The 9,455-nt window shown below is 38.0% G+C and overlaps 1 non-coding gene across 1 annotated transcript; it reads left to right on the top strand.

Moving 5' to 3' along the window:
• Window positions 1-9,132: 9,132 nt before the first annotated feature.
• Window positions 9,133-9,238, top strand: LOC142541190 (small nucleolar RNA R71). The gene has a single exon (XR_012819257.1). It is a non-coding gene; the product is annotated as a small nucleolar RNA R71 (small nucleolar RNA).
• Window positions 9,239-9,455: the final 217 nt, after the last annotated feature.

Here is a 9,455-nt window from a genome sequence, read left to right on the forward strand (position 1 = left end):
TCCTCAAATAGACGATGAAATCCCCTTTCAGCTATGGGGTTTCTATGCACCTTAGCATGCTCAAATCGAGCCCGTGCCGACTCACTCACAAAACGATGTCTATCAAAGGATGAAGATGAAGAGGAGGAATCGGGATTACCTCGTTGTTTCTTGGGAGTCATGGTGGTGTTGATTGAGATGGTGGATGACCGGAGAGGGGTGAGTCTTGTTTCCCTATGAAGATTGTTCTGCCTTGCCGGGAATTTGAGTAGGGAGCGAAGTGCCTGCACAAGAAAATCGAAAAGGGGGGCAAGAGGGTTTCTATGGGATTTGGGGATTTTCAGAATGAGAAGGGGGGAGGGGAATCGCGATTTTAATCGCAGGCGCTCTCGAGCGGTAAAAAATTACCGCTCGAGCGTCGAGCTCTCTGGAAAATTGATTTAGAAATAAGTGTTCGCGCTCGAGCGGCAGAAAATTACCGCCCGAGCGCCGAGCTCTCTGGAAAATTGTCCACACCACTTTTATTTATTTTATTTTTTATTATTTTTTTAATATTTTCTCCTTTTTTAAAAAAAAATGAAAACAAAACAATAAAACATAACTAACATAACCAAAATATCGAATTAAATGCAAGATAGGAGAAAGAGAGGTAGTTCTCAATTTATAGTCGAGAGCTTGACTGTCGGTCAGTTTTAGTTCGGATTGTCTTGGAACCGGATGATTCCAAGTTGTGGCTCATCTGTGCCACCCATGTAGTGCTTCAGTTGCTGGGCATTGACCGTAAATGTCCCATCCTTGCCATCTTGCAATTCAACAGCTCCCGTTGGGTAAACTTTGGAAATCACGAATGGACCAGGACTATTCCCGGAAAGAGTCGCAATCGGGAGTTTGTAGAGCAGGACGTTTTCACCTTCCTTGAATTCCCTCTCGACGATCCGCTTATCATGAGCCTTCTTTGTTTTCTCCTTGTATAACAGTGCAAGATCATATGCCAGGTTCCGGAATTCCTCCAACTGATCCAGTTGTAGCAGACGTCGTTCACCTACAGCAGTACAGTTAAAGTTTAATGCTTTTGTGGCCCAGCACGCTCGATGCTCCAACTCTAAAGGTAAGTGACATGTTTTACCAAACAACAACCTATATGGTGTAGTGCCTATAGGTGTTTTAAAAGCAGTCCAATATGCCCAAAGAGCATCATCTAACTTCATAGACCAGTCCTTCCGACTTACACCTACCACTTTCTCTAAAATTCGCTTTATCTCTCGGTTCGACACTTCCACTTGACCACTCGTTTGGGGGTGGTAAGGAGTAGATATCTTATATGTGACACCATATTTGCTCAAAAGTTTTTCAAAGAGTTTGTTGCAAAAATGTGTGCCACCATCACTAATGATTGCTCGTGGTGTCCCAAACCTGTTAAAAATATTTTTCTTTAAAAATTTCAGGACCACTTGAGCATCATTAGTGGCATATGCTTCTGCCTCTACCCACTTAGACACATAGTCGACCGCCACCAAAATATATTTTTTTGTGAATGAGCTGGGAAACGGTCCCATGAAGTCTATTCCCCACACATCAAAAACCTCACACTCAATTATATTATTCAAAGGCATTTCATGACGGTTAGAGATGTTACCTGTCCGTTGGCATTTATCACAGGCTAGCACATAAGAACGAGCATCTTTAAAGAGGGTTGGCCAATAAAAGCCACATTCAAGTATCTTAGATGTCGTCCTTGTTGGTCCAAAATGACCACCTACCTCACGGTCATGGCAGTGGTTGAGAATTTGACCAAACTCTTCCTCTGCAACACACCTTCTTATCATGGTATCTGCACAAATCTTAAACAAAAACGGTTCCTCCCAAAAATAATACTTCACGTCAGAAAAAAATTTCTTCCGTTGGTGAAACGATAGATTTTGTGGAGGTGTGCCTGTGACAAGAAAGTTAGCAAAATTGGCATACCAAGGACAATGTTTCACCTCAAACAATTGCTCATCAGGAAACCAATCATCAATAGCCTGATCTACCCAGTCATTACTAATAAGCTCTAGTCTAGACAAATGGTCTGCCACCACATTTTCTACACTTTTTTTATCTTTTAGTTCTAAATCAAATTCTTGCAACAATAAAATCCACCGAAGTAAGCGTGGCTTTGCATCTTTTTTAGCAAGTAAATATTTCAATGCCTAGTGATCTGTGTAAACAATTACTTTGGACAAAACAAGGTACGAGTGAAATTTGTCAAGCGCAAATACTACTGCAAGTAATTCCTTTTCAGTTGTTGCATAATTCAATTGTGCCTCGTCAAGGGTCTTACTTGTGTAGTAAATTGTATGAAATACCTTGTTTTGACGCTGGCCAAGCACAGCCCCCACCGCAGTACCGCTGGCATCGCACATGATCTCGAAGGGCAGATCCCAATCTGGTGCCACCAAGACAGGAGCCGTCACCAAGCGCTCCTTCAAATCCTCGTATGCCTGTAAACAATCAGAATTGAAATCAAAAGGCAAATCTTTCATAAGTAAGGAAGATAGAGGTTTGGCAATTTTTGAAAAATCTTTGATAAACCGCCTATAAAAACCGGCGTGGCCTAGAAAACTTCTAACTCCCTTTACTGAGGCTGGTGGTGGTAGGTTCTTTATGACTTCTATTTTAGCTTTGTCCACCTCAATCCCTTGTTCCGAAACCTTGTGCCCTAAGACAATTCCCTCTTGTACCATGAAGTGGCACTTCTCCCAATTAAGTACCAAGTTCATCTCCTCGCACCTCTTCAACACGGTTCTCAGATTCTGCAGACACTCATCAAACTGTTGCACCAAAGATAGAAAAGTCATCCATAAATATTTCAAGAAAGGTTTCAATCATATCATGAAATATAGCAGTCATGCAACGTTGAAACATAGCAGGGGCATTACAAAGACCAAAAGGCATACGCCGGAAAGCAAAAGTTTCATAAGGACAAGTGAAAGTGGTTTTCTCTTGGTACTCAGGTGCAATAGTGATTTGATTATACCCCAAATATCCATCTAGAAAACAATAAAACTCATGCCCCGCTAGTCTCTCCAACATCTTATCAATAAAGGGCAGGGGAAAGTGGTCCTTACGGGTGGCATCATTCAACTTCCTATAGTCAATACACACTCGCCATCCCGTAACTGTCCTAGTGGGTATTAATTCATTTTTTTCATTTGTGATCACAGTAATCCCACCTTTTTTCGGCACACACTAAACAGGACTTACCCATTCACTATCAGATATAGGATAGATAATACCTGCATCAAGGAGTTTGATAGTCTCTGCTTTTACTACCTCTTGCATCTTTGGATTTAATCTTCTCTAAGGTTGCACAAGAGTTGAGTAATCGTCTTCCATCAATATCTTGTGCATGCAGACTGATGGGTTGATCCCTTTTATGTCCGCCACCTTCCACGCAAAAGCACTCTTGTGCGCTTTCAAAACTTCCAACAATTTGTCCTCCATCACATCTGTCAAAGCAGCAGAAATAATGACAAGTAAAGTGTTATTCTCACCTAAGTATACGTACTTTAGGTGTGGAGGCAATGGTTTGAGCTCAAGCGTCGGTGGCTCCTCCAGGCTTGACTTCTGAGGGATCAAATCTCTTCGATCTCCTAAGTCCTCTAGTCTCATCCTTATTGGCCTCTTCCATGGCTGGTTGGCATTGAGGTATGCCACTATTTCGGCTTTCTCTTTGTCCAATTCATCATCTCTCAGTTCAGTAGTGAGAGTGGCTTCCAAAGGATCTCCAATAGCACCCTGCACATAGTTGGACACAAGAGCATCAAAAGCATCAATTCTATAACAACTATTAGACTGCAGTGTGTGCTTAAGTGCATTAAAAACATCAAAAGTAAATCTCTTCCTCCCCCACTCTCAATCTCAACTTCCCTTCTTGAACATCAATCAGGGCCTTGCCAGTCACAAGGAATGGTCTCCCCAAAATCAAAGGCATTTCCATATCTTCCTCCATGTCGAGCACCACGAAATCTGCCGGAAAAATAAATTTGTCCACTTTCACTAGCACATCCTCAATCACTCCTCGTGGATACTTGACAGATCTGTCAGCTAGCTGTAAGGACATCCTGGTTGGCTTAGGCTCTCCTAATCCGAGTTTCCTGAATACAGATAAAGGCATAACACTAGTAGAAAAATCGCTTTTTACTTCGCGTATTCAATGAAGTAATAAGGTAGTTAATTGCCGAATTATATGGACGTGAAGTAATAGATGTACCTTTTACTTCGCATAATAACCGAAGTTGTATGATTGAAAATACTGAAGTCTTTGGCCGGTTTTCGAAGGAAAACCGGTCCAGAATTGGACCTGGTGCCGAAGTAAGAAATGTGTTTTACTTCATCGATTATTGTAAATAATGAAGTAATATATTATATATAACTTCATCTTAATTATTATTTAGCGAAGTAGTTTATAATATTTTACTTCATTATTTACAATAATCGACGAAGTAATTCATCTGAAAGACTTCGTAGTTATGTATTTTGATGAGGTAATAGACACAAACAACTTCACAATTTATCCTATTTGTGGAAGTAAATATAATCTATAACTTAAGCATTTATCCTATTTGTTGAAGTATTTTATATTATGTTACTTCACAATTTACATTTAGTGACGAAGTAAGTGGTTCGAAAGACTTCAGTAATTTGTATTTTGATGAAGTAATTGCGCAAAACAACTTCGCTTTTACAGAACAATGTTGAAGTAAATTAATTCTATCACTTCGTCTGATTTCTTATTGACGAAGTATTTAATATTATGTTACTTCACAATTTGCAAATAACAACGAAGTAATTTACCTGTTACACTTCATTTTTTTTTATTTTGATGAAGTAATTGTTAAAAAAAAGATTTCGCAATATATGACTTAATACACTAATATAATTAAACTCATAAATTATCCATCTAAAAATTATTAATATCCACGAATCCACAATTACATATTCATCAATCCACAAGTAACCCAAAAAATATATCCACAAAACCAAAAGTATATCCAAAAATCCACAATGACAAACAAAATATTTGTCCCACATACACCATCCATCTAAGCACCTACATAGGAGTAAACAAATTCACTCCATTCACTTCTGACCTCGTCATATTGACATTGGGTGTAATATTGGTTCTTGATGCATCCTGCAAACTGAAATTTGAAAAAGAAAATACATTAGATTCTTCTATTTCAAATAAAAATTGACAGAGATATGAAATATATCAGTACTGGTAGAGGCAGGTTTCATTTGAAAGTACGAACTTATTTCATTTGCATCACGAAATAACACCGGATAAAAATTCATAACATGTCACCACTCTCCAGCTGAGATAGCGCCTGTTATTTCCATCTAGTCTACATCCATTACAAATTACCCCAATTGCATGAAGACAATTGCACTTACTAAACCAATTTAATCAAGATATTATATAAATAATTTCGAAAAACCACAAAACTTGAAACAAGTCACCACCCAAATAGAAAAATGATGTAGCATATCGAACACCAAGCAAATTTATTTATCCATGGACCAGTAACGCACACATATATAACACATCAAACCGAAAGCATACAAAACACAAACAAAAGGCATAAATTGTCTTTAATTTCCGGGAAGAAATGCGCGCCCTAAACTCGAATATGCCCCTGCAAATATGTGTCAATTATAATTATTAAAACATAAAAAACGTAAGGCTGGATGAGCCGCCAAGCTAGCTAGGAAAATTAAAACTTAATCTTGGAACACAAATATAATTAACCCATGCTTAAAAACAAGAATTTCCCATGTACAATATATTTTTTTTCGAAGAACAAGCTGTCACAAAAAAGTAAAACCATATTAATTTGAGGATTAACGTAAAAGAATTCATATATGAGACAATTTTGATATGATTAACATGATGCATGTACCAATAAACGCAGACAACAAGAGTCTCGAGTTCAATCCGATATGAGGGAACCAATGTTAAGTACCAGTCAATTCCTTCAAGATGGTTAGTTGCATTTACATTTGCGTGAGGACAGATATAGACCAAAAAAACAGGAAAAGACAAAACCAGATCACCTTAAACTCCAACAAAATCTGAAGCAACCCAACTTCTTGTTTCAAGAAGCGAAATCAACTTAAAAGTAAGAACAGATTGAATTTGTGCCACTTGGAAATGATACAAGAATATTGAAAAAATGACAACACTTACAGTCCAGAATCATACTCCCGTATATGATTTCTGGGCTTCAAATTTCTTGATAAAACCAACAACCCACCAAATAAAACAAATGAAAAGAAAGTATTTTAACCAAAACATATATCAGCAATAAACAGAATAAACACAAAAGCTTAAGATTACAACACAGAAGATATGAAAATCAGGAACAAAATTTCTTTTTTTTATTACTAATATAAAATATATCACAATGACAACAATTCATCTCAAGCAATTATCTCAACAATAAAATATATCCCAATGACAACACATTATCTCAACAATATGAAAATCAGGAACAAAATTTCTTTTTTTTATTACTAATATAAAATATATCACAATGACAACAATTCATCTCAAGCAATTATCTCAACAATAAAATATATCCCAATGACAACACATTATCTCAACAATAAAGTATATCTCAACAACAACACATTATCTCAACAATAAAATATATTCCAATGGCAACACATTATCTCAACAATAAAATATATCTTAATGACAACAATTCATCTCAATCAATCAACAAATTTATCCCAAGAAGAAACTCACCATCTTCTTCAACTGTGGATCATCGCAATCGACTATCTCTTTCATGTACCTCATCACACAATATCCACACTCAACCGAACCACTTTGTTTCAGATTACCCTATAATAGAATTGAAAAGTTAATGCAACAATCACAATTAACTCTACACTCAACTCAAGCCCATAAAAATAAAACATACTTCTTATTTATTTTTGAGAAAGAAAGCAACGTCCTGATCTTGATAAAAAAAAAACTAAATAGTTTAAGATTAACAAAAACCTTTTTTGGCGAGTTCAGAAGATGCAAATCGACAGCCTACTTAAATGAATCAAAGCTGGAATTTGAGCCCAATGCTTACCAAGATCCGAGCTTGAACTAATGGCCATCGCTCTCGAGGTTGTGACACACCGGAATCTCTCCGGAGTTACTATTCACGACCTGGAAACAAACCAAAAAATACCCAAGCAAAACAAACCAAAAACTCACCAAAATGGGACAGAAACTGCGTGCGGTTCAGGTCGCAAAATCACCAATGATTCAAGCTTATTTTCTTCAATTCTACCTTAGATGCAAGCTACAGGTCCTGGGCTAGGTGTAGGGTGATCGACCGACCCATTTCTGGTGGTGCAAGCCGTCACAATTTGGAGAGGGGAAGAGAATGGGCGACGGGATGGGAGTTCGGGATTGGGGCTTTCTTTCTTACGAGAATCGGTTTGGGATGGGAATGATATATGAGCTCGTCTCTGAAGATACATGATATAATCGATATTAATCAGCGACAGTTTCTAAAAAGCCGTCGCTAATAGCGACAGTTTTTGAAAATCCGTCGCTAATAGCGACATTTTTTTAAAAAACCCGGTTTTTTAAAAAACCGTCGTTGATTAAATCGGCGTCGGATTAAAAAACTGTCGCTAAATGTTCAGTATAGTTTAGTTTCCTTTGTTAATCTGCGCGGTTCATCTTATTACTTCAGCATGAACTTATTTTTCTTATTTTTTACTTTATCAACATTGATATGCCGAAGTAAAATATAATAAAAAAATATAGTGAATCCCGTGTTTTTAAACATCCGAAGTAAAATATATTATTTTACTTCGCTTGTGTTATTACTGAAGTTATTGGTAATGTATTACTTCGTAATTTATTATTGCTGAAGTAAAGCCTACCGAAGTAAAATCCGATTTTTCTACTAGTGTAAGATTAATACTTGCTCCAAGATTACACAAAGCTTTGTGAAAAACAACATCACCAATCATGCAAGGAATAGAAAAACTCCCTGGGTCTTTTAGTTTCGGTGGGATTTTGTTTTGCACCAAAGCAGAGCAACTTTCAGTTAAGCTCACCGTCATGTGATCCTCCAACTTCCTCTTATTAGCTAATATGTCTTTCAAAAATTTGGCATAACTGGGCATTTTCATCAAAGCATCGGCAAAAGGAATATTGATATGCAATTTTTTTAATACCTCAAGAAACTTACCAAATTGTGCATCAAGTTTGGCCTTTTTTAATGCTGCAGGAAAAGGTGGAGGAATAACAATTTTAGATTGTACAGTGGGTGCTGGTGTTGAGTTGGAAGACTTAACTGTTGATGACTCAGTCTGTTCATTCTGTGCTTGAGTTTTTTCTGTTCCTCTGGCCTCTAAGGTCTTTCCACTCTTCAACTCGATGGCCTGCACTTGCTCTTTTGGATTGGTCTCTGTGTTACTTGGCAAGGTGCCCGGCTCTCTATTTGCTATCATCTTTGCCAGCTGTCCAATCTGATTCTCTAGCCCTTTTATTGACGCATCATGATTTTGGAGTCTAGTTTCAGTGGACGAGATAAACTTAGACATCATCTGCTCTAAGTTGGACTTTTCTTCTCTAGGAGGGTCAGATCTGTACATCGGTTGTTTCCCATATTGTTGTCCTCCTTATGGTCGATTCTGACAGTTTTGACCACCCCATGAGAAGTTGGGATGTTGCCTCCATCCAGGATTGTATGTGTTTGAGTACGGGTCATTCCTTGGACGGTTTTGGACTCCCACTTGGTTCACATGTGCCCCTTCTGGCATATAAAAAGGATTTCCATCTTGACAGTCCTTAACATAATGTTCTCCTCCGCATTTTTCACAAAATATCTCTTGCAGATGCATAGCCATACCACCCATATTCAAACCATTGTGCAGATAGAAGAAATGTCAGTTACCTGGTGGACTCCTGCACTTCTCCGCTGGTTATTCCTTTCAGATTGAGGATGATAGCTGCTAGCAGCCATCTCCTCCAATAACTTGTATCCTTCCTCAGTAGTTTTTCTCAAGAGGTTTCCACACGCAGCAGCATCTATCATAGTACGATTAGGAGTAAGCAAGCCACAGTAAAAGGTTTGAACAACTAACCCAAGTGGCAGTTCGTGATGAGGGCATCTTCGTAATAGATCCTTGAAACACTCCCATGCCTCATATAAAGATTCCTACTCAAATTGAGCAAAAGTGGTGATGTCTGCCCGCAGCTTCATGGTCTTAGATGGAGGAAAGTATTTGATGAGAAACGCCTTTGCCATATCCTCCATGTGGTGATCGGACCTACAGGCAAACAATTTAACCATGCTTTAGCTTTATCACGTAAGGAGAAATGAAATAAACGCAGTCGAACAGCATCATCAGAAACTCCATTAAATTTAAAAGTATCGCAAATTTCAAGAAAATCTGTGATGTGCGTGTTTGGGTCA

The sequence above is a fragment of the Primulina tabacum genome, chromosome 3, assembly GCF_025594145.1.
Source record: "Primulina tabacum isolate GXHZ01 chromosome 3, ASM2559414v2, whole genome shotgun sequence".
NCBI classification, from domain to species: Eukaryota; Viridiplantae; Streptophyta; class Magnoliopsida; order Lamiales; family Gesneriaceae; genus Primulina; species Primulina tabacum.